This window comes from Camelus dromedarius, chromosome 1 (genome assembly GCF_036321535.1).
Source record: "Camelus dromedarius isolate mCamDro1 chromosome 1, mCamDro1.pat, whole genome shotgun sequence".
In the NCBI taxonomy this organism is placed as follows: Eukaryota; Metazoa; Chordata; class Mammalia; order Artiodactyla; family Camelidae; genus Camelus; species Camelus dromedarius.
In genome coordinates this window covers 44269035-44295344 of record NC_087436.1, presented here as the reverse complement: position 1 = coordinate 44295344, position 26310 = coordinate 44269035, and the positions used below count along the sequence as shown (strand labels likewise).

The 26310-nt window shown below is 34.8% G+C and overlaps 1 non-coding gene across 1 annotated transcript; it reads right to left on the bottom strand.

Moving 5' to 3' along the window:
- Window positions 1-6304: 6304 nt before the first annotated feature.
- Window positions 6305-6441, bottom strand: LOC116149042 (small nucleolar RNA SNORA76). Its single transcript, XR_004132684.1, has one exon. It is a non-coding gene; the product is annotated as a small nucleolar RNA SNORA76 (small nucleolar RNA).
- Window positions 6442-26310: the final 19869 nt, after the last annotated feature.

The following is a 26310-nucleotide window of genomic DNA, read 5'->3' as shown; positions in this document are numbered from 1 at the left end:
TCTATGCCAGAATTCTTTATAATGCTATTATTAGAGCTCTTAATAGTCAAAGACATCTTCATCTGAAGCCTTCTTCTAGAAAACATATCCTATTTAATAAATTAGGTGTAAAGCTCTTTTAAACTGCTTTGGACTTTATTTATCTAAAGTAAATTTTGCATAAAAATCTATATCAGAAGTATTTCACCCAGGCAAAGATACATGAAAATCAAATGGTCTTTCTCTTATTTTATTTCTTCATATTTCCCCCTGCCCTTCCTAGATATAATAACCTATTTCTGAGGTAATACATATAATTCTGTGACAAATCCACTTCAGCCTTAGTAATGCCCTTCGTTTTGACTTCAAAACATTCACTGGCTCTCATGGATTTGTACTATTTAACACCCAGATAAAGGTAAGCCGCCTTTTTTAATAAGGATGGATTACATTTTCTTGTTACATGCTCTTATTCAATTGGATTTTTTCAATTTAAGCACATCTATTCTAGGAGAAAAATGTAATGTTCAGTCTGAGAATAATTGTAGTTATTAGAAAAGTAAATATGATGAAACACAAAGTAATATAAATTGAAATTATCTGATTAAATTACTATAAAAGACTAGTATTTCCATGGAAAAACAGGAAAAACAAAGTAGTTACGTGCTCTATATTTTATTTCTCCTTTTTCTGTTATAGGACAATGTTATAACTTGCACCTTCTCATAATCAGATATGTATGGAAGATGTGGGGATATTTTAATTAGAAATGGAAGTTTGGGGCAAGTACAATGAAAGAGATACTACGGCATTGTATATTGAGAGATTGATATGATTCCTAGACTAACACGTCTTACTTCTTTTATGGATGTTCTTTTTGAATACCAATTCTAGATTAAGCCTCTAGATTTTCAGATGTACTAGTCCTTATATTTAGATAACATGACTAAGTCCATTAAAACTTACTTCAATTGTGTAGTGCTCGCGTAAATGCAAATAAAAAACACTTTACTGAGACCTATTCTGCTCAGTTTGAAACCATTAAAAATGCAATCCCATATCACTGATAAATATTTTAAATTGCTTACTTAAATTACGTAAACACTTAAATACTATAAGTCTGTGACAACCATGATAATGAAATTGGCTATGGTGTTTTCAAGATCTACATGATACACATAGTACCAATCATCTTCCCTAAGTTTTCCATAAACCTTGCAAGTATCCTGCAGGATAGGTTTGCTGACCCTTCTTCCAAGTGAGGAAACTAAGACTCAGAGATGTGATTTGTCTAACTTCAAACTGCTCAACTAACTAGTTCAAGTAGTACTTGAACCTGGTGAACCCAATTTTAAAGTGTAGGATCAGTCCAGTGCACCATTTAGCCTCTCTCATTCCTGGTCCCCAGTTCGGATGAATCCCAGCATTATCCCTGCTCAGCAGCTAGCATGGAGCCTGACATCCAGCGAGTGCTTAGTAAATGCTCAAAGAATGAATGAATGGATACAAAAATAAACAAAATGTTAGGCTTGGTAGAATACAGAATATGACCTACAAATTTGAAATGTACTGACTATCAGTTTCTTAAAGCCAGCATGCAAAATCATGAAAGTATATACTAATGGTACAAATTTCATTAAAATCACATTTACAGCAGCATATTTCTATTTGAAGAATTGATCTGTTACCCACATTTTAAAGTAAAAGCATATGTGGTTTTTTATATATATATATTATAATCTGAGAAATTGGGCTGGGCATAGTGATGTCTTCCATTGTTTTCACTCAAATTCAAACTTAATTATGACTTATTTTATGGAACAGTCCCCTTTTGCTGTGTCAGAATTAAAACAGTATATTTCACCTTCATTCTTTTTTCAGAGATGGCAATGTTTAAATCTGATCTTTGGGTTTTAAATCATGCTTTCTGACCAAAATTCCTTTGGAGAGCAGAATGCAATATTCAGTACTTCCAGGCATGCTGTTATTGGACAGATCCCACAGCAGTGAACCTGAAAGATTGGCAGGGTAAAAAAGTAAGAGTCCAGAAGAGACAAAGCCAAGATGCCAAGATAGAAGGAGAGGGGAGAGAGAGAGAGATTTGTATTTGTCTTACTACCTCATGACAGCCACGTAGAATGACATAATCCTGTTTTGAATAACTTTTGTTAAGATAATAAGAATATTGTGTTTGTCTTCTTTAAAACATTTCATAACAGTGCACCGAAAAAAGATGTGGAGACCCTCCTGCTTCATTTCCTGCCTTCATAGAATGTTGTGTTACGAAAATATTTTTATTACAGCAGAACCCGAAGCAATATAAAATGTTTGCTTGAGGATTTATTTGAGTCCCTTTAAGCTGAACTTCTGTAATGTAATCTATTTACAGACATTCCACAGTGCCCTATGGCTACTAGCTTATGCAAATGAAGTGTGACCCTGGGAATAAACCTCTTGCCCCCCATCATCCTCCCTGGCTTCAAAGGTCTCTAGGCAATCACTTTTTTAAGTGAAGAGATTTTTAAGCTGAATTGAAATAGAAAGAGAGGGAACATAACTTGATGCCCAATACTCATACAACCCAACCATTTACTATCCACTATTTTCCCATAAATATTTAGACACTAATTTATAAATCCATTTGGGATAAATGTGTTAGTGTGTAATGATTTTTTTTCAGCCTCTTCTTTTATTTTGAATCCTAGAAACTAGAGACCAATACCAATCAATAGTCATTTACTCTAACTTCATTTCTTACTTCTCAAACTAAGGGTCACTAGATTGGGACAGAATTGGTTTAGTGATAATAAAATCTTCTCTGCTGATTATATTATCACTGAAAATATATTTGTGCTGAGCACCAGAATAATCAAAGTAATCAGAAAGAGTTATATAATCCCATAAGGACAATAACTAGGTGTATGTTTAATATATTATTTGAATATACTAGTATTACGATTGAAATATATTGGTATTTATAAGTGATTAAGAAAAAATGGATCCAATTTTTAGAGAAGGGTAATGAAACTTCATAATTGATTTCATTTTTGGATGTATTAGTGGGAAAGAGCTGTCCAAAATTTTCAAATGACAATCATCATAACAAACCATATAATTTTAAGGGGCTCCTTCCTACTGGACAATACCATGAGAAAAAAAAAAACAGTTATTTTTTGTAGGATGAATCATTCAAAGCCCAGATAGCCAGTAGTTTCAAATGCATTCTTGGAGCCCCCAGGGTTCTCAAGGTCAAAGTATCATTTCAAAACATTGTCAAAATTTAGAAATAATCCAGGATAACTCTGAGACTTGTAGGCTAAAAAGTCTCCTCTGCAATCTTTCAAGGGATGGCAAACCACAGATGACTAACTTTTTAACCTGGCCAAATAGCATAATAAAGTTAGAGTGCTAGAAAACATTGGTAATTCCCTGTATATATATATTTATATTTGTTTTAATTCCCTACTTAAGTCTGCTGAATCTTTACCATTTTTAGTGAAATACAGAGCTTTATTAAAATTAAAGAAAATGTTATTTAAATTGTGTTATTTATGTTCTGCTTTATGTAAAAATCATCAAATTTATGCCATGAGATTTTCTTTTAGGTGGCTTATGTTGAACAGTCAGTATGTTGCATAGGTGACTACTTAGGCCTTGAAATGCATAGGGCTCTGCAAAACACTTGCTTTCAAGGGGGTCCAGAACCTCAAGACCATGGCCATCTCCCTAAAACACCTGAATAGGCTCAAGAATGGAGCTAACAGTCCTGAATGTTTGGCCAGCAACAAATGACAGGGGAAGGCAGGGAACTAATAAATAACGTCCCCCAAAATAGATGCCAGAAAAAGGTGCTAACTCAATAGGCCACAGTGAAGAATGACTCAAAATCGTCTGTCGTACTTGTAAATACTTACTGAGATTGAAGAGGAACATACATGAGGCCAGAAAAAAGGAGAATGATACAAAAGAACAAAGAATCAGTAAGAAGAAATCGTAGCACAGCAAGCCAAAATCATAGCTAAAATCCTCAAATTTTAATGCTAGAGACACTAAGAACTCAATTTAAAAAACAATCAGAGAACTTCCACCCATAGAAAGTAGGAAATCCAGTACAAACATGAAATAGTTAAAGAAAACACTCCTGTGGGGAGGGTATAGCTCAGTGGTGGAGTGCATGACTAGCAAGCACGAGATGTCCTGGGTTCGATCCTCAGTACCTCCATTAAAATAATAAATAAATAAATAAATAAACAAACAAATCTAATTGCCTCCCTCCCCTCAGGAAAAAAAAAGAAAGAAAGAAAAGAAAGCAATCTTAAAAAAGCATATATGTGTGTATGTACATATATATGTTATACAACAACTTAGTATTTATATAGACCAAAGATTCCTTTTGGAAGCATACTTGCCTGACAAGTTTTTAAACTTCAAGAACTAAGAAACATTGGAGAATAATCTCAACTGTGGACACTGGTCCTCAGACTGAGAAGGGGATGGGAGGATGCTCAAAGATAAACAGCTACTCTTACAAGTGCAGCAAAGACAGTAAAGAACAGAATAAAAAGTGGCAATGTCCTTTGGAAAGGTGATAGAAAGTCCAAGTTCAAATTCTATAGAATGGTCATGGTCTCTAACTTTTTTAAGGTCCTGGCCACTGTCACAGAAGACACATCTCACTTCTCACAGTTTCAGAAATTCCTGCTTTGACCCACACTTAGAAGTAAAGTAGCAAGACAGGATCCCTAGCAGCAAAACTCTGGAATATTTCGGCCTTACCAGTTCTGCATACCGCTCATCACCACCACTTTTAATTATTCACCAAAGAATAATAGCCCAGGCTGTTTCTCCTCAGTGGGTTAAAAGACTCAAAGAATAAAGGCAGAAGAAAAGCTCCAAATATTCACAGAAATGTATCAATGCCAATGACCAGAAAATAATGACAGTAAACAGAGGAGTGTATTAGAGAAAAGGATTTCTCTCTTTTGACCAAATCATGTAGGGAGTGTGTGTGTGTGTGTGTGTGTGTGCGGTAACAAGGCACCTGAGGTCCTGGGAGATGAAAAACAGCTTGTGCTTTTTGACTACACTAGTGAAAGATGCTTCATTCCTTCATAAGCAGAGCTGTTACTAAGAAAACGGTAGGTCATTTTCACAGGAAGTCCTGGACCGTGATGGCTCCAACCATGTCTTACAGGAATAAAGAGCAATGAATCCCTAAGGAAAGGGAAGTCTAGGCTGTTAGCTCAGGGTTAAACAAGGACAGAAGGCATTCCCAGGGCTAGGATGTTGGATACAACGTGTGATGTAGGAAGCTTTTCAGACTTGGTCACCCTGGCCCAGTGTCTGTGCTACAGAGACCGGTAACTAAGCATGCATGCATGGGGCCCACTCTTGCAGAGTGAGTAGGCTTTCAGCAAAGTGCAGGCAACTCTGACCCCGAAACCATTTGGACAAGAGAAGCAAAGGTATCAGTGAGCTGAATAAACTTTCCTGTTCCCTCTGTGACTAGTTCTAGAGGTAAAACTAGCCTCTTTTGCCTCACGGACTTTAAGGGCTTCCTGGGCAATCAAGGACATGATATACTAAGAAGGCAGTTAAGCACTAGAGCAATCAGAATATGTTCTGGGTTTGCGGAGCAGGGCATACTTTATCGTCTCTCTCCTGGGCTTTTATCATATTCATCAGAGTTGCACCTTCATTCTCACATCTTTCTGTTTTCAAGATTGTTGTATTGTTTGAAGTATCTTGATTTAACTGTGCTCTTTTTGATTCTCTTTACACATACTCATATACCTACTTTCTAATAAGAAACTACTGGTTCAAACTTTCATTAACAGTTATCTTACCTGTTCACTGTAGTGTCTATTTTCAACTGATAAATCATGCTGTACTTCATTTGGGTACACTGAATTCCAAAACGCAAAACACAATTCCCATTTCCAACCGATAATGTCTGAAAATCTTGTTAAACCTCTCCACAAAAGTTTACTTGAGCTTGAAACCAATTGCATTTTGAGGAGATACTGAAACACAACAGAGACCCTACTGGGTTGAGCTATCGACTTTTCTGGGACAAACGTCTTTTAAAAATTAACTTCAGAAAGTTTGTTTTTTGTTTCTTTGTTTTAACTGAACCTGCACGTCTCACTGAGCCCCACGAAGAGATGACACTCAGACTTACAGAGAAGGCACAGGACATGCGAGGCAATAAGTCGTGGAGACTGCAGAAGTCCCCGACGTCTCCTGAAGGACTTTCAGCCTTGGCGAAAGCCAGAGTCTGAGGCCGGAGCGCTACAGACCCTCACCCGCCGGCAGCCCCGCGCCACCATGTTGCTCGCGGTTTAAAGGGCCGCCGCCGCCACGGAGCCAGACGGCCCCAGTTATGCGCAAGCGCATGCTCTGGCACTGCAGCCCACGCGCAGGCACCACGCACAGGCGCCACACACGCGGCGGAGGGGGCTCAAAGGCAGCGCAATAGCGAATCTATTTTTTATATGAAGACATTGAGTTGTACTTTTTTTCTCTGAGAAAAAAAAAGAATTCGCATGTATTTTTATATACATCTACTTTTATTTCATTATTAAATTTTTCAACTGCTTTAGTCATCTCAGGCTAAGTCATGTTACAGTAATTAATAATCTCAAGTTTTGTGGATTAAACAATAAAAGTTTATTTCTTGCTCACATTTATGCTTATCACAGATGAGCTGTGACTCTGCTCAATATCTTCTTCATTTCATGTACAAGTCTGAATAAGCGGCCCTATGTGGACCTCTTATGGCAAAGAGGAAAGAAATCAGAATGGGCTCTTAAAACTTCAGCATGGAAGTAGCATATGTCACTTGTACCCTTACTTATTTCATTGTAACTTATTTTGCTGGTCAAAATAAGTAACCTGGCCAAGTTGACATAGTCAAGACCCCTAGTAGAAAGGTGCCAAATAAATAAGAGTCCTTTAGAGAGAAGTACCAAATATTTTGACAATCATATCATTTACCATAAATTTCTTTGTCTGCCACTCAATTATCAGTATTTAAACAGGAATACAATAGAAGAAAAACTGTTTGAATTTTGTAGACTCTATAATAAGAAAATGTAAAGATTAGAAGTCTACAATCAAGATATTTTTCAATCCCAAGCTTTTTTAATTTTATAGTAACACTATAGCATCTTTTTTTTTTAATTAATAATTTGAAGCTGTGCCTATTAAGTTCTTTAGAAAATGCATTGGATTCTTTGGAAAAAAAACACCATCAATGTCATGGTTATTACTCACATGGTTATAACATTTAATGTAATTCTTTCTAAATAAAAAACACAGTTTAGTAAATAATTTTTATCTTAAAAAATAAATAATATAATCTGCACTACTTTTTATGCTTAGCTTTCACTAATTTTTATCTGTTTTTAATCCTTACTTCTTCCCACTCATTTATTTTGTTACACAAAACTGTATAGCAAAAGCAAGTTCATATATATATACATTTATATAGAAAAGAGAGAGTAAGAGAGATTGAGAGAGAGAGACACAGAATTTAATTTATACATGTCCTCCAAGAAAGACTATCTAAACTGTTCCAACAGATCCTAGAGAAAGAAACGCCACGATTTTATTTGCATAGCACAGTACTTTTCTATGATTAGAAAATCACCATACTAGAACCTACCCACCAAAAAGACAATTTCTCAAAAACTTACCTAGAATAAAAATTTATAACACCTATACAGGTCTAAATGACCCATTGTGGGAGTTATTTTGGTTGTTCTAAAAACATTTGAGTATATGATTATTAGATATTACAACTAAATGTTGCATATTTAGGCTTTTGCAAAATATAAACCATTATAAATAATTTTTAACATTAAGTAATTTACATAGAAAAAGAGGAATATAGAAAGTAAACCATTCACAACTCAAGAAACATAATTTACTTGAAGCAGTTCTCCTCAAAAACAGAGAACATTAACCATGTTACATTCAAAAAGCCCAAAATATTTTAAATATGTTTTATTTATCTTTCCAGTTCTATGCTAGTGGCAATCCTCAAAGCAATTTTCCATTAATTACATATGTTGATAAACATATACATTATAATTAATCTATAAAAATTTACTATTTCTAAGTAACAGAGCATGTTTTAGGGACTTAATAAAATAATATCCTAAAATAATATCCTCAGTCCTCCTACATCTCTCTGTAAATTCCAACATCTCAATCAATCAATAAAAGACCTCAAAGGGTCAGAGTTTCTCAATGCCCAAGCCACAGGATTACCTCTGATTTAACACAAGGCTCAGTTAAATGCAACTTACATAGATCTCTTCTTTATTTGGGCATAACCAAAAGGAAATTTTTTATGTTGATATAAGAGCAACAAGTGAGAATAAAACAACCCTTATACCTTTCTCAATCAACAAACAAATCAACCAACAAAAATTAGGTTAGAGAATTATGTGTGATCTAATAGTCTGCATTCTGTGACACAACGATCATTATTACCCAACAATTACTGAGCATTGTTATGGGCTCAGAAATGCAGTAGTTGCTGATAATACAATGACAAGCAGAGGAGGAGAAATTAAAGGGAAACTTCCCAAAGAAGTCTGAATTTCAGAGAACAAATTTGAGAGACTAGATATGATTTTGCCAGATGAACAATGGGGGCTAACAAGAGAGGAGGGATGTGCAAAAAGAGGGAGAAGGCATTTCAGGTAGAAGAAATACCATAGACAAAGCACAGAGGTCCAAAACAACATAGTAAATTCTTGAAACTGCAATTAGTATAACACAGATAGATGCATTTTGCTAGGGCACCGGCTGTGGGAGGTGGAGCTGTCAAAGGACATGAGAAGGGATTACTTCATGGAGGGCCTCATGTGCCTCGCTAAGGTTTTTAGATTATCTTGTGGGCAATGGAACATCAATGAAAGGTCTTAATGAAAAAAGTCACATATTAAATTAGTATTTTGGAAAAATAATTTTGGTCAGGGTATGGAGGATGCATTGGAGGAGAGTGGGCTGCAGGAAAAATATCAGGAGACTATTTTGAAAATCCAGGGGAGAAATTTTTTTAAAGGTTCCAACAACAGCAGGAGTAGTGAGTATAAGTAGAAGAGAGCCTGAAACAATACTTGGTAGAACAGACAGGGCTCAGGTACTTACTGAATACAGAGGTTTGACAGAAAAGTCAAGCCTGACTTGGAGAAATGAAAGTCCGGGAGGATAGGGGAGAAAGCCAGTGAGTTTAGTTTGGAAGCTGTTACTCATGAGGGGGCAACTGTACATCCAAACATATACTGGAGAGAAGATGGCATTTTTCAGTTTTCAAAATTTCTCTGTTTAAAAGTTTATTTTCCCCTAGCAGATACTTTAAAAGAAATCATCTTACAAGATATTTTCTTACCTTGAAGCTGTTTGAATGCCTATGTAAAGAATTTGTTCACTCCTTTCGGAAAATTGCCACAAATCTCTAATTGTTTGACCTGGGTAGGGTTCACATGCCAGGTCATAACCCTCATGCTTTTAATTATTTAATTGTGTTTCTTCCTTGATTTGGCATCTGACTTCTCCCACCTACTGAGAGCATGTGTCTCCTCTGTACTTTTGCTTCCCACCAAGATCAGACTTGCCCATGACCTATGAAGTAACCTGAACTGTGTTATATTTTTAAAGACCAGTAGAGGAGACAGCAATGATTGGGTGCCCTCAAAATTTTGCCCAGTGGTCTGACATCATAGATATTCCCTGGGCCCATTTCAACATTTGACCAATTATTCTTCCCATTGAGTCATGCTGAAACAAAATACATTATCTCAATAATTACTATCTTCAACAACCTAAAATTAAGCATATTACTATAATACTGTGGTACAATGAGAAAGAAATTCCTTTAAGAAAGTTGAGGAGACACTGTGCTAGGGTGCTAGGGAAGTTATACCATACAAGTAGAATAATTTTTTAGAAAATATGTTGCAGGAAATAATTGCAGGAAAAAGGTCTATCATGCCTCATGAAACAACAAGCCCTCTTTTATTCCCGTTCTAAAAGAAGAAAGAAAAAAAAAAAACTAAAACTAAGCATAGTTCTAAATACTGTCATTAAAGATTGTGTTTAGGTTTTAATTTCTGCTTATGTAGCAATGCATCCATTCTTAAATATACAAATCATCACTATTAAAAAATACAGCATCTCCCTAGAAAGTGAGTAGCTTGTTATAACTAGCCAATGTTGCTTTGTAAACCCAAAACCTTTTAGTAAGTTTACATAAAAACTCTGATAAGGTCTTAAAAACATCTGTGAAGAATTTCACACAATGCAGTAATACCCAAGGAGAATTGTCGACAGTAACTTCTAACTGCCTGCCAAAGTCCATGGCTTTTTTAAGATTATGGAAGACCATTCATTTTGTTTTCATAAACTTAAAGATGACTTAACCAAATCCCCTAACGGTAGTTAATGGTTCTTAATTATATGATGTGGAAAAAAAAAGAAGAAAGCCTTATTCACTGAAAGGCAGTATTATTACTAAAATTGCCTAATCTTATATGACTGTAAAATTAAAAGATGACACAGCAAGATGGAAAAAAATACCCATGAAGTGGTTAAATAACATCCAAGTTTTCACTTTTCTGTGCCAAGTTTTACTTCGCAGAACAAGTCTCTGTTGCATACAATTTCAGGGAAACATGAAATTAAGTTTTGGAAACAGATTTCATGGTTAAAGAACTTAATCCACAATCAGTTCTTCTTTATTTATTTATGAGGATACATTTTGCATCATTCCTTGAATATGCTAGCATTTCCATAGTTAAAATTTTGACTTCAAAGTTGAACAGCAATATAGCCTATTTCAAATAATCCCGATTGCTATACCAATATATCCAATAATATTTTAACAAGAATAAAAACAAACACCTTGCTTTCAAGGATTCTATAGGATTTAGAATATGAACATGATAAGCATACCTGAGATTGCCTATACCTTTTCCTTTGGGGCCAAGAACTCTATTTCTTTCAAACCTGTGTAAACACACTGGCTATTCAAGGGTTTCCAGTCCTCATCTGTCTTGTTACCTTATAAAATAAGTGCTATTTATTGAGTGCCAAGTATGTATTCACCTAATTTTTTTTATTTGACATCCCTGAAGCTCTATGAGATTGATATTACAGTCCCTCTACTAAAGATAAAGAATTTAAGGTTCATAGAAATTAAACTATATCCTCAAAATGCACAGACTCCACGGAAACAGGGTTCAAATCTCTCTTCTGTTCAACAGGGATTCAACTGCACATCTGTCTGACTCTAAAACTTAGCCTCTACCCTACACAATGCTGCTCTCCATGTATCCAACTCTCCATTTAACTGTCCCACCTTAAATTAGGTGACCATATATTCATTTTGTATAACTGTCACATAGCTTATATATTAATAGTAAGCCCTGCTTCACTTAAAAATTGTCCCAGTTGAACAATAATTTATATGGTCACCTTACCTTTAAGTGAATACATATGAAACAATGTATATCATTTTTACCATCTCCCAAAATATGCCCCCTATTATTATATCCTTTCACACTGTGGATGGCACATAACCTTCATTCACCTGCACAAGCCAGGAAACAAGAGATAATTCTTAACTTCTCTTTTTCCATCATATCCAATGTCACCATGTCCTTTCTTCTCTTCTTATTATCTTTCAAAACCAGCTTTTCTCCAACTACAATTTCACTGTTTGGCTCTGACTCTCATAATTTCTTTCCTGGAGTTTTATAAAAGTTCTCAACTGATATTTTTACCTACATTGTAAGCTATCTCTCAATCCAATCTTTACATCGCAATTAGTGTGAACTTTCAGAAGGACACATCTTATGTAGTCATCCCAATTTAAAATCCTTAAATGGCTCCTTAGAGCCTTCAGGTTAAACTCCAAAGCCTCTTCAGGACTCTTAAGGCCCTTTGTTAATTGTCCCTTGAACTTAGCTCTCCATCCTAATCTCTCACTACTCTGCCTGTCACAGACTACATCTCACCCCATTGAATGTCCTATAGTTACCAAAATATGCTGGCTTGTCTCTTGTCTTTATGCCTTATCACAGATTGCTTTCCTATTTGTTCCTTCTCTCTTCTCATCTCCTCCTAATTTTCACACCCTTCAATATACAGTTCTAGCATCCCCTCCTCTAATTGTCTTCTGATTAAACTCTTGCTTAGTACAGCACTGGACACACAGCATTCAAGGGATATGTTGTCATTATTGAGCTGAGCTTTGAGATCCCTCTATTTCTGCCCATTTCTGGTCTCCTAAGTGTCATTGCCTTGGGTGATGGATGGTGAAGTGGAGGTCTGCTTCTCCTCTTTCAGGATGTTCCCATGTCCTTTCCCCACCACCTGCAATGTCTCCCAATTGAAATTAAACTCAAAAAAAGAAAGAAAAAAGAAAACAAAAAAGAAAACAAACAAACAAACAAAAACTTCTGTCTTATTATTTGCCAGCTCCCACTCAGTTTAGGTTAGATTTTTTTTTTCCTTGGAGCTCCATAACATCCAGTGCCCAACGCCATGACAGTATAATGTTCCCATTACTTGTCTCATTGACTAGGCTAAAAGCTCTTTGAGGTAGAGCTTTTATCTTTTAATTCCAATATTCAGAATTGGACCTGGCAATAGTAAGTATACAACAGATTTTTATTGTTAATAGTAATAGGACATTTGTTTATTGAACAGGATTAAATGAAAGATGACCATTACAGTGCTGAAGAAAGGTAATATATGAGGTTTAATGTATTTATGATTTTTATAATACACACTTGAAAATCTCTGAGAACTAGATATTCTGTATTATGAAATTGTAAGTTTCCTTTCTTTTGTAAGCCATAATAAGCAACTTTGATTTATAATAATAATATCTATTCAGATGAAGAAGTCAGAATTTCAGAATATGAAACATAGAATTGAGTCTAGTGATTTTCAACCCATCATTTAGCATTTGATCAAAGTCATACTCAGATCCCCAGAATATAAACAATTTATTGTATAGCTGTTGCCCAAGAGCTGAAGGAATGGGAAACTGCCAATGTATGAAGGGCCTTGGTACTTCTGTTCCTCTGGTCTCTTCTCACTGAGCCTAGAGAGTCTAAGGCTCTGAATAGTGCACAGTGGTACAGAATCCAACCTAGTCTAAAATCTTACATGACAAAAAAAGAAGCTAAAGCCTTGAGAAGGTTGTGATCTTCCCAGGAACACCGAGTGGCGTAAGACGAGACCTGAGTCTTCAGGCTCTTAGGCCTACATTTCAATCATTGTTTCACACTGCTTCTAAAAGGAAAACAGCTTAGCTTGGGAGCACCAGAAAAATGTTCCTATTGCCTAGGTAAAAGTATTGAAAGGGATAATAACAGTACTAGGAAATGTGGACACCAAGAAGTGTTAAAACGAATTACGGTGAAAAAAAATTTGTGTTACAAAGCACATTGCCTAAGACGCTGATGATATTTGACCAGACACTGTGAACTGCAGGCTGCCAGGTGCCCTAAATCTTTCCTTATGTCAAGTGTTCAGCATAGCTTTTTATGTAATTTTCCCCCCATAACAAAGTCAATGAAAAATAATAGTAATATTAATTTGATAGAACCCCATAAATGTATCTCCTCTTTGAATCAACAGTATTTTGGAAGCAAAATTATAGCATCAGGTGACAATGGGAGGAGCCTCATTAAAACTGGCCATAAATTGCATTGGTTCTTATTATGGGTCAAATTGTATGCTCTCAAAATTCATATGTAGAAATCCTAACCCCTAGCACCTCAGAATATGGCCTTATGTGGAAATAGGGTTAGTGCAGCTGTAATTAGTTAAGATGAGATCATACCAGATTAAATTAGGCCTAAACCAATATCACCAGTGTCTTTATAAAAAGGGAAAATTTGGAGACACACACACAGGGAAAATGCTATGTGAAAATTAGAGTTCTGCTTCCACAAGCCAAGAATGAATAGAAGCTAGCAGAGATTCCTGAAAAAGATCCTTCCTTAATGCATTAAGAGGAAGCACATCTCTGCTGACACTTCAATCTCAAGCTTCTTGTCTCCAAAACTGGGGCAATAAATTTCTGTTGTTTAAGTTTGTGGCATTTTGTTACAGTTTCTTGAAAGTTAATACAATTTTTGATTTTCAGTCACTCACAAGGGGAATTTTTCTCAGTCATCTAGTTGAATAAGTTACATGCCAAAAATTAGATCTTTTTACTTAAATTTTCAAGTTGTTAGAACTTAATCCAGAAAAAATAAGTAAATAGCAGTACAAACAATTAGACAATGTCTGTATGCAGAGGATGAATTGAATACAGAATCATAAGAATAGAGACTGTTGAATGTGCTACAAAAATCTGGAGCCCAGTCATACTGTTCTATTATGATTAAGCTTCATATAACTAAACATAGAACTTTATGACCTTCACATATTTCTTTTACCCCATTTATCATTGTCTAATTGCCACATTTAAAAACTTTATTTCCACTATTAGACTACAATATTTTTAAAAAGTGTAGAAATATTCCAACATAAGATTTCCTTTATCTCTACTCCCTACAATTCTCTGGCTTCTCTTCTTATGTACAATTTCCTATAAGAAATTTGACCCCCACAAAAAGCCTTGTAAAAAAATAATGACAGAGATATATATTAAATATTTTCAAAGGCTTGTTTTAGTTTAAGCAGTGATTTCAAAGGTAAACACTTTGTCAAATTTCCACATTTAGCTGTCTGTTAACAGATTGCTATCAAACTAAATGTCAAAACATAATCAAACTCACATTTTATGATTTAACATGTCATAAAACCATTCAGCTGGATTCTATCAATATGAAATTAGTCCTCTAAAAACATTAAATATGTGTTCACCAATGATTTTTACCTTCTTTCAAAATTAGTAAACATTACTTATTTTATGAACCTTATATATACTTTAAGAAGAAATCTGTATTTTAATCAGACAATGAAATCAACTCCTTTATAAACAGGAATAACATTTGAGTGTTCATTTTTCTTTCTTCTAAAAATATATGAACCAGGGAAGGGGACTGCTCCCCTTCCAAATATTATGTGAAAGTTGGCTCTGTATTTTTCAAGAGCCATGTCCCTTCTCTTTTAAGTTTTTACTTCTGTCTTATGTTATAAATACGTCAGTGTCACTCCTTTTGTACCATGAGAAAATGACCAGCACTGTGGTCCAGGTGACCATCTTTCCAACTCTTCAAGAACTACGTTGGTCATTGCTTTCTCATAGGAACCCCTCCTTAACAGTGCAAAGATTAAGAATCTCCCAATTATTATATAATCAGCTCATAATGGAAACTGGATAAGTCTATACAAATCATTTGATTTAATTCATTTCAATAAATATGTATTCATTAAGTGATTCCTATGTGTCATCATTTTGCTAGGCACTGAGTAACAGAGACAGAAGGAAATTCTTAAGGAACTTACAATCTAGAGACAGATAAATAAACATATATTGATATAATGAGGTAAGAAAACAGATAACAATCCACGCAGAGTGCTATAACACCTAGAGAAGGGTGATATGAAGCCCCTTGGCCTGTCCAAGAGTTGTTCACAGATTTCCTGGAAAAGATAGACCTGAGCTAATTTCAGGACAGATGGAAAGATGGACAAAAGTTTGGTCAGCAGAATAGGTGGGAAGGTTCTCCCAAGCACTCCCAACAGATTGAAATAAAGTAAAATAGAGAAGTGTGGTCAAAATGTGGTTTCTCTGAAGTGGACACTAAGTGTGGGGTATTATTAGGAGCAATACCTGTGGAAGGGAGCAGAAGAAAGTAGAACTGGGCAGAGAGGGAAACTGAACTATGACACAAGATGTCCAAGCCTCTGCCAGCACTCTGGGGAGCTTTGGAGCCAGATATTTATATCCTTGCCTGGCTCTGTCACCAGATGCAGGATGTCCAGAAAGAAGAGACCTTGGGCAAGGCAGCACTCTGAAGCTGAGGCAATGAGAGAAGTGGCTGAGAGCTGGAGTCAACTGGGCAGCAAGTCCTTCCTGGAAAGGGGTCCAAACAGTGTCTCCATGTTTACCAAAAATGTAAACCTAGTAGATGTCTGGTATATTAGACTGTAAATTTCCAGGCAGTAAATGGCAGGAAAAGACGCTGAAAAAGTAAATTTTCAAAGTCTTATTCCCACAACAATGTGCTAGTCTTGCTAGGGAGAGCTGACTATGTTCATATCTTCCCAACTCTACATTCAGTGACATTACTTTGGTATCGTGAAATCATCTTTGATAAAAGTATTTGCACTATGGAAATTGGCAAAAGTTACAAATCAAGGCTTTATTTTTCTGAAAGCCATTTTTCCTTCCTGTGTCCATAAACCCAGGTTTGAACTATGATGAGTTTAAGCCCTGGGTAAGATAGCACTCTATATAATCTGTTTAAAATAGGAGTGGTCATAGGCCAATAACACCCATCTCTTTATGTTGAGATAAGTAAAGATCCTTCCCTTTTCATTTTCTACTCCTGCCACTAACCTCAAATCTGCTTTGGTAAGTTGCAGTAGTTTTAAAGGATAATTCATTCATGACAAGTATTCTGTTTTCACACATATTTAAGAATATGTATTGAAGGCCTACTATGTGTTAAAACTAACTAGGTACTGAGAATTCAACAGAAAGTAAACAACAGACTTAGTTCCTACTCTTAGAATTTATAGTTGAGATTATATATTTATTTTGTAATTAAATAAATCAAATAAATTACAAAATAAACATGTAATCACAAATGGTGATTATAGGAAAAGACAGAGTAAAAGATACTTAAATATCTTTGATGTTTTAACTTACTATATCACCTAAGTAATATAAAATAAAACATTATGCTTTAGACTCTAAAAATTAATGACATAGTTTCATAGAAAGCCAATTATAATTATTTTTAAGAAACTCTACCTTATCCACTATTATGAAAGCCCAGCAGAATATTGATATATTTTTTTCCAAAAATGCCCATATATGCACCTTGGTGATGACAGTGCTTCACTTGTTTCATTTACTATATCACCATATTCATATGCTATATCATTAAAATATAGACAGAAAATTTTGAATTTATGAATGAATAGTATCAAAAAATTTTCTCCTTAGGCCACTGTTATTAACTTTGTAAAGAATGTCTCATGTAAGAAGCATAAAATTACAAAATAAACCCTCAGCTCTAGCATTCAGTTTTTTCTAAACCGCCAACTCAAAGATTATTAGTATAATTCTCTGGTTAGGACAAAACATTTGGCAAAGAAAATGCAGATTCTCACCTTCAAATTCATATTCCTGGGCTGATTATATGGAGAAAATATCTGAATTCTATTTATTATTTCTATTTTAAGGAAAAAATAGTATTTTGTTCTTGGAAAAGGCTGAGACTTATGCCTGATCTATATTTAACAATATATGAAAGAGAAATTGAACATCTATTCATGGTACCACATTTTCTATGCGGATTCCTATCCATGACGAGCATGCCACTAAAAGTACATATCAAAATCCTGTTTTAGAGGATTTGGAAAGTAACACTTCTATTTGTGACACCACAATTATGCGCTTGTGGATTCTGATCAAATAAAAAAAGTAATTAATCCAGGACAACCTGCCTCTACTTCCTATGGTCAAGATTTAGATTGAACAAGATTTTGCCATTTTTAATATCTATTATCTTCACACCAAAGTCATTACAAAGTACATGTCTAGAATCAGATGAAAATTTATAAGTGTTTCCACTGTGGATTGCACCAAAGAGTTAAAACACCCCAACGCATTATACATATATTCATACATAGGGCCAAAGGGATACCATTCTCATTTTTCATCATCAAGGCATTTATAAGACTTCTATCTTCGTTTGCTTTCATGACCTCTAGCCAGAAAGGCCAAAGTAAATAAAGGTCAAGATAGATGTCAAATCAAGCAATTACTAAACAGGGAACTTGGCTGTGACCCTCAGATTAGAAATGGTGACCTGTCACAGCAACAGGGGAAAACCTTCCTGTAACTCCTTCTCCCATTTTATGAAATACAATCTAGATTTCAGCCTAGACTGAAAAAAATTGATATCCTTCATTTGCGTTTTAATTTTTTCCACCATTCACATTGGGGTTGTCCTCCCATCTTCTCCTTGCCTATAGGCGCTGAATTGTAGACACTCGAGAGGAAAAATTAGTGGGAATTGGGAGCAGCAAGGGACAACGTGCCTATCATGAAAAATGAGAATGACCCAACACAACACAAAATGTTGCAATCTTACTTTTATTCATGTAACTTTACTTGGAACTGCATGAAATTTAGATAATCTGCAAAACAGCAGTGATCTCAATCAATAATACTCGTATTTTTTTTTCTTCAGGGCCCAGCTACAGTAACAACTTTTTGAAATATTCTTTGGGAGGTAACTAAGATTCACAAATTTGTTTATATATCTGGACTCCTGTAATCTCTAGAGTCTAACTGCTTCCTCTTTGATTCCAAAAAGATGCAGCTCTTCACTTCAGAGAGTGAAAAATGTTATCTTTCTTACCTGTGTTAACGTTACAGCCCACATTCACTCTTGAATTCCTCCACTCCTTAAACTTCCTGTCCTTCAGAAGACCTATATTATTAGACTTCTCATTGTCAAAAAATAAAAAGAAAAGGTTTACCTATGAATTTCAAGTTGAGGCAGAAAAGAAGAAGGGAACCCTAAGTCACAGTAATATTGGATAATGGAGTCTTACAACAAGACATCTTACTTCTCCTTTTCCAGCTTGACTTGCCACAATTCACAAGGGAACATCAGCAATTAAACAAAAGATATCGCAGTTATATCTCCTGATAAATTATTAAATTCAGTTGAATCATGGATTTGGACTGTTGAGTATAATTGTTTCAATAAAATTAATTAAGTCAAAGAAAATCTCATTTGAAAATCTGACTTTGAAATAAGCAACAGAAAAAATATCAGGGCCAAAAACTAATGAACAAACAAACAAACCCCTAAAATGACATAAACATCATCCTGTTATTGGAACACAGGCCTGTAACTCCACTGAGGAAGAATTATCAAGGAAAAAAATTTTTTTTCTGAAAATGAAAGTCTTACTTTTCAAAGATTCTTTCATTAGCAAACTTTAAACATTGACCCTAAAGGAAAAATATGCATGTATCACTTTAAAGTAATTTTTTTTCAGACTCCACTCAAATCCAATTCTTCACTGAAAAAAATAAAATAATTCAAAGATTTTCTTTGCTGCACACTACTAAAAAATGAAATAAAAGGAAAAGTTCCCCATATCAAGATGACAGCCAATGTCAATTCTATGTAAACCACACCTTTTAACTTTATTATTTTCTGTCCCTATGCTCACTGTTTTCACTTCTTTGTTCAAGGAGTCTAATCAGAGATTCTAGTGGAAAGTTTGGTCTATTATTATTGTTGTTATACCTGGTTCTTCTAGTCACCAAAGAAGCTAAAGTAGCATAAGTGCTTTGAATAGTCAGTTTAGAAAACATTACACCCTCCAGGGATTCCTTCATAGATTACATTAATTTTAGAATATTATTTCTTCCAAAAGCATAACACACAAGGCTGCCAGCAAGGGCAGCAATGAACTAGAAATTCCATATTATTTGTTTGAAAAAAATCATCTTCACCTCTACTGAATTCATTTTTATTTACAAAATTCCCAGAGTTGAGGCTAAATAAAAGAATTCAGCTAGCAGTCATTTTGAATTACTACAGCCTATTTCTCCATTGTGTCTGTGGTTAACAAACTGTGAATGAATAAGACTGAAGATGCAACCTGTGATGGCTTGACATGTTTTCTGTTTCCCTAAGAGGTGTGGCCAGAGTAAAAAAAAAAAATGTGTACTGAAAAATAATTGTCTAGGCGCGAGAACCTGGCATTTAGATAGGAGTGGATTCCCTCTAAATTTTACCCCAGTGGCTCCAAGATATGAATCACAGAAAACGGGCAACTCCCTGTGGCCAGCATTCCTTCTACCCACTTTTAGTAATGCCAATTAGCCTAGGTGGGGCCAATATGGGGCTAATCTTACATACTGAACCATTTTAGTAATACTCTTTCCCTTTGGACAGGGGTCTGTGAGGTTCAGGCAAATTTAAAATAAAATTAGTTTAAGGGAAGGGAAAAGTTAGACTTTAAAGTTGGAAAAAAAATTAAACTTTAGTCAGTGTTATTCTAATGTCTTTCTTACTCCTTTTGAAAACTTTGAAATAACTCAAGAAAGCATAATAACCTTCTCTGCAATTATCACTAAGCACTGAGAATGCCAAAAGTGTGTTAACATTTGTTTCAAACCCCCTTCCTTTTAGAAGTGTAGTTCTCAAAGACTTAGATAAAAAATGAATGCAAAATGCAAAATGAATATAGGAGACTGAAGTTCTTCATAATGAATCATTTTAGTACCGTCCTAAAGAGAATATGTGTTAAATAGCACCTATTATAATTTTTATATACAGTTATTCTCCCAAAAATCTATAAGCAGTACACAAATCAATGCCTAACCTTTACCAAAATATTCTAATAATCATATATACAATGGAATATCATTCAGTCATGAGAAGGAAGAAAACCCTGCCATTTGAAACAGCATGGATGGACCTTGAGGACATTATGCTAAGTGATACAAGCAAGACAAAAACAAATACTACATGGTACCACTTATATGTGAAATCTGAAAAAAAAAATCTAACTTATTGAAATACAGAGTAGAAAAGTGGTTGCCAGGGCCTGGTAGGGTAGGGGAAATAGGGAGAGGCTGGTAAAAAGGTATAAACTTTCAGCTGTAAGATGAATAAAGTTTGAGGATCTGATGTGTAACATAGTGACTATAGTTGATAACACTGTATTGTATAACTGAAATTTGCTAAGAGATTAGAACTTAAATGTGCTCACCAAAAAAAAAAAAAAAAAAAAAAAAGAAAGAAAGAAAGATAAATATGTGAGGTGATGTATGTGTTTAACTAGATGTGGGGAGTCCTATCACAATGCTTATATAAATATAAAATCACTGTAACACATACCTTAAATATCTTATAATTTTATGTCAATTACACTTCAATAAAACTGCAAAAAAACAATCAATCTACAGTGAAATTATATACATGTAAAAATTCAGAACAATTTCTTTGATCCTCTAACAACCTCATAAAGTGGGAAAAGTTAGTAATTTTTCCATTTTTAAAGATGAGGAAATTGAGATTCAGAATAATTATATCTGTGGTCTCATGCTAATTATTGGAAGAGTAGGTTAGATTCAAGGCCTTCTGGATTCCCACATTTCATTTCATATTCACCCTGTCAATATGGAGTTCAGCCCTCAAAGTTTTACGTAATCTGTCTGTTCTTTAGGAATTCAGAAGAAGCATAAGGAAGTTACTTGAGGCTTCATGAGCATGAGGGCTTTGAGCAGAGCCTTAAAAGTGGACCAGTTAGGCTAGGTGAAGGGATAGAAGAAAAGTATGCCAGGAGAGGAAAACATAGTCAAGTAAAATTAATAACAACAGCATTTATTAAGCACATATTATCAGATGCTGTACTGAGCACTTAACCTACATTATCTTATTTTCTCCTCAATATACACATGCATTAAGTACTTCCTATTAGGAAACTGAGGCTTAAGAAACCAAGTAATTTGTTCTGGGTCACAGAGCTGGGAAAGGTCAGAAGCAGTACTGGATTCTAGCTCTGCTCTATTTGACACCCAAAGCCAAACTCTTAACTTTTATTCTCTACTACTTCTGGACAAAGGCATGAGAGGGAATGCGGCATGTGTGACAGTCACGTTGAGAGTGGAGGAAAATACGGCTGGATAAACAGATTGGGACAAAGTTATACAGTGCCTGAAAATTTTTTAAAAATTAGATTTCATGTACTAAGCAATGGGACCTCTTTACAGGTTTTTGAACAGGAAGAAAGACGATAAAGGGAAGTATTCAAAGAACGTCTTATGGCAGGAAGATGGAGAGAGTAAAAGATGAAGATAAGGGGGCTATTTAGAAAACTAACCTAATGGTTCAAGTATGAAATGAAGAAGATCTAATTCAGAGTGGTCAGCGTGATCATGAATCAGAAGAAAAGGATATAGAAAACAATTAGAAGGAATAATCAACATAATTTCATGACTAAGTAGATGCAAGGACTGAAGCAGAGGAATGATGAGTCAAAGATGACTGGATGGTTTCAAGCCTGGAGGACTGAAGAGTAAAACTGAGAGAGGAACCTGTGTTGGAAGAGCGTGAGTCTGTGTTGAGGCATGTTGGATTTTAGTGACAGGTGAGTAGGCAATTGGCTATGAGGACTCAGTGTCAGGTATCAGAATATACAGCCATTAGAAACAATGGCTCTGCACAACAATAAAAGTTGCTGAATTCGCTGCTGAAGATCATGGAAAGAGAAAAAGTAGGGCTGAGATTTTAGTCTAAGGAGTTTCTGTAAATAAGGGTGCCTGACAAGAATGAGGAGGCACTCAGGAAACAGACAAAAGACCGATCAGTTTCTTTCCTTTAAGGGACTTACCATTTGCCTGGGGAGACATCATTAGCATGCATGAAACAACATCAGTGTAATTACTTTTCTTCACTGGAATATAAGCTCCATGAGAGCAGGACTAGCTTTTAAAACAGGACTTGGCATATTTTAGAAGTTCAATAATATTTGTTGAATAAATGAGTAATTCATTGTATATCACATCTCAGCAACTAGCCCATTGTCTGACAAACAGCTGGTGCTCAATAAAGCTTGTTTAACTGGATTGAACTATATAATTCTATCTTTATTCCTAAGGAGATCTCATCTGAAAGTCATTAATTCTGAGATTCTAGACAAGTTCATTAAAAATTCAAAGAAAAGACACATATTGAGTTATAGAAGGTAAAAATTTTAGAGCGGCCTCGAAAGAAAGGGAAAATCTAAATGAAAAGAAAGAAGGAAGTACAGGGGAAAAAATGTCGCCAAGGCACAGAGGCAAAAACTGAATTTGAGATATCTGTACACTAGTTAAAATTCTGGATGTAAATAAAGGAGATAAATTAAGGAAACATGAAAAATACCATTGCTTAGATTGTGGTGCTAGTAAACAATAAGTATGTCACACACCTTCATGACTGGCTTGGGCAATAGGAGAGGAATGTGACCATGCCAGGTTTGTGACCTGAATGACTATAAAAATGATGACAATAGGAGCTCAAGTGGAGAGGAAGATGTCTTTGGTTTTAAACATGAATGCCCCAATATCTCTGTTAGGGATCATTTGAATGAAATTCACTCAAACCAGCTCAAGTGAAAATGGGACTCATTAGGGATGAAATATAAAATTTTGTAGGCATCAGAGAAAATTTTTAAATGTACAACTTGGCCAGCATTACACTTGTAAAATCAGGAAATAGAGCTGATAGCCTTTTCTGTCATTATACTGCATCATCTGTCATGATTCTGTGCCTCTGATCCATTTTCCAGTAAGTCTCTATAGCCTAGCTTCTTATGCTTTTTCAAGATATTTTTGCTCCTTCAAGACTTTCAGCTCAGGCATGACTTTGGCTTGTCATGATGCCAACTCTGCATGAACATCCAATTTTTGTGCTTTCTTTCTTAAAAATGTCTCACATGCTTCCACAAGAAACCTACTACCACTGCTCTACTTTTTTAAATAAAATCACATAAAGTCAATAATTAATTGTATAAGCAAATTAATTTTATGTTTACTACCAACTTCAAGTATACATATTGATTAATTCCCTTTCAGTTTGATATTCATTTATTGCCTCAAAAAGCCTACTTTCTACCTCTCATGTTACCTAAAATAAAAATCAGGAGATATCACTCACTACCTCAGTGACCACAATGGCCAAAAATTATTAGAGGAATGAATAATCAGTAAAATGTACCCAAAAGAGATTAACAGGTGATAGAAGAAAAGTGACAAAACCAGTTAATTCACAAACCAAAAATCATACATGAGTAACAGAATTTGATTAAGAATAGCCCAGTAGCACTGAAGATTCAACAATTTCATCTCTATTATCTTAGGTGGCTTTATTTTATATTATTTCAATAAATGGAGCTAACTATTTTCCAATGTGATAATTAAGATTCACCAATGGGGTCTGAAAAAGCCCGGAAAGAAGTGGCAAATAGCATAATGAATATTTCTGAACTTTCAGCCAATAGAAATTGATAATTGTCCCATGATGTATGACTGATCTTAGCTGATGTCTACATCTGATTTTTGAAGCAATCCAAGGTTAACCTTAGTCATTTAAAAGAGCAAGAGAGATTTGAACATGTTTCGGATTTCAAGTGAGTAATGAGTTTATCATTTAACAGGCACTGTAATAAAAAATCTGTTGATGGTGAAAAGGAAATGGATATGAAAATAGAGATTTGTCTCTGGAGAATCACTTTCTCATGGTATTTCCCTTCTCCATCAGCTTTAATAATCCAGAGTTAATTACATTATCTTTAAATTCTTCTTGAATTATTCTAGTAGCTACTCTACCAAATATAAAGCAACATTCTTAACCTGAGTGCCACCAAGATATGAGTGGGCAACTGAAAGACTATAAGAAATGATAGATATGAAGTACTCATTCAACTGAAAGTGGATTTTTCTGACAAATACTATGATTTCTGTCCCTCTTTACAGGGCTGTAAGATAGGTCTTACAAACTGATCTGTAATTTCTAAAAGGTAAAAATGACAACCGCTCATTTGTACTTTACAGAGAATCACATGGATTAGAACTAAGGTATTAACTCTATCAGTTGAACAGCTAAGAAAATATCTTTGAATGTTCTAAACCAAATAGGCGGATCTTGTTAATCTTTTCTTGATGAGATTTCATGGCTCCAGGAAAGAGGCAAGGCCTCCACCCACACAAAAATTCTCTCACTTGTGAGCCAATTATCTGAAATTTCTTTACCAGAATTTTATCCCTTTGGTTGACAACTTTGATCCTTATAAAAATACTTATTCGTCTGTTGGGTGTAATAATTCTCCCTGTTCCCAGAGACAATTCCTAACTACTTAATTTTACCAGGCCTAGCTTTCCTGGTGAGATAAATCTTTTGCATTTGATGTGCTCAGGTCCAGCAAGTATTTCAAGATAAAAGGGCAGAGATAGCACCAAACTATAGGCCAGAAAAATAAACTATGTCAAATGTTAGTATGAAAGAGTCTCTTGCAATTTATTTGTGAATACTTCATAAGGATCTCTTGAGAAAACAATTTTAATTTTACTAAGCTACAGACTGCAAAAGTATGTTTTTGTAATTCATGGTACACAAGACCATTAGATACAAATTTTGAAATAAAAAAAATCTCTTTTAAAATATAATCGTATTAAAATTTTATAGAAAGGCGGTAGTTCCTACCAATCCCTTAAAGTAATCTTTTTTGGTTTTTCAAATATGTTTAATAAGCCATATGGGAAAGATTGCAGAAGGCTACATTGATATTTCCCAAATATGAAGAAAATAAAGGATAACTAAAATCAGTAAGTCCATTATCACCTATAGCCTGAAATATACATATATATATATATCCTCATGTCAGACCTGCTCTGTTGCCTTATGCAGTATTCCACAAACATAAAAATTCCCCGTGCCTAGATGTCCATAAGTCTTTTCTAACTGGTTCATTTATCCTCCTATTTACCTCTTCACAATTTCTAACAGCCCATCTTTAAAGTGTTAAAGATTTTTTGAAGATAAAATTTTATTTGGTTTAATTTAAATCTTTCAGAGTGTAGACAACTCTGTTCATTGTTTCTTCTAATTTCAATACTAAGGAATGCAGATATACATTCCTCTATATAAAAAGATAAGTATAGAAATATGGACCATGATATAAGATCTTTTATGTAAGACAGTCATCATGTGTGAAAGCAGAAGCTAACTCTCCATTCCACTCCAATATTTAGATATTCCTGACAGTTTTAAGGTAGGTTCAATGCAAAATTCTTAATTCTATTATCTAAAACTATTTGAATTAAGGATTCTTGAGTGAAGTAGCTCCATAAGGCAAGAGTGTACTGGTTTGATGGATTCATTCAGTTTTGAATAATTTGACCAAGTTATAGGATTTATATTACAATCTATTTCATATCTTCAATTACAAAAATGTAGCTATGAAAAATCTTAATAAATCGTTTCACCTACTAGTTGTAGAACCTGAAAAAGTCATGTAATATCTGTAACCCTCATTTTTCTCATGTACTAATTTAAGAAGGTAAATCGCAGCATTTTTCTGTGGATTAAGTTAAATGAGATATTAAAG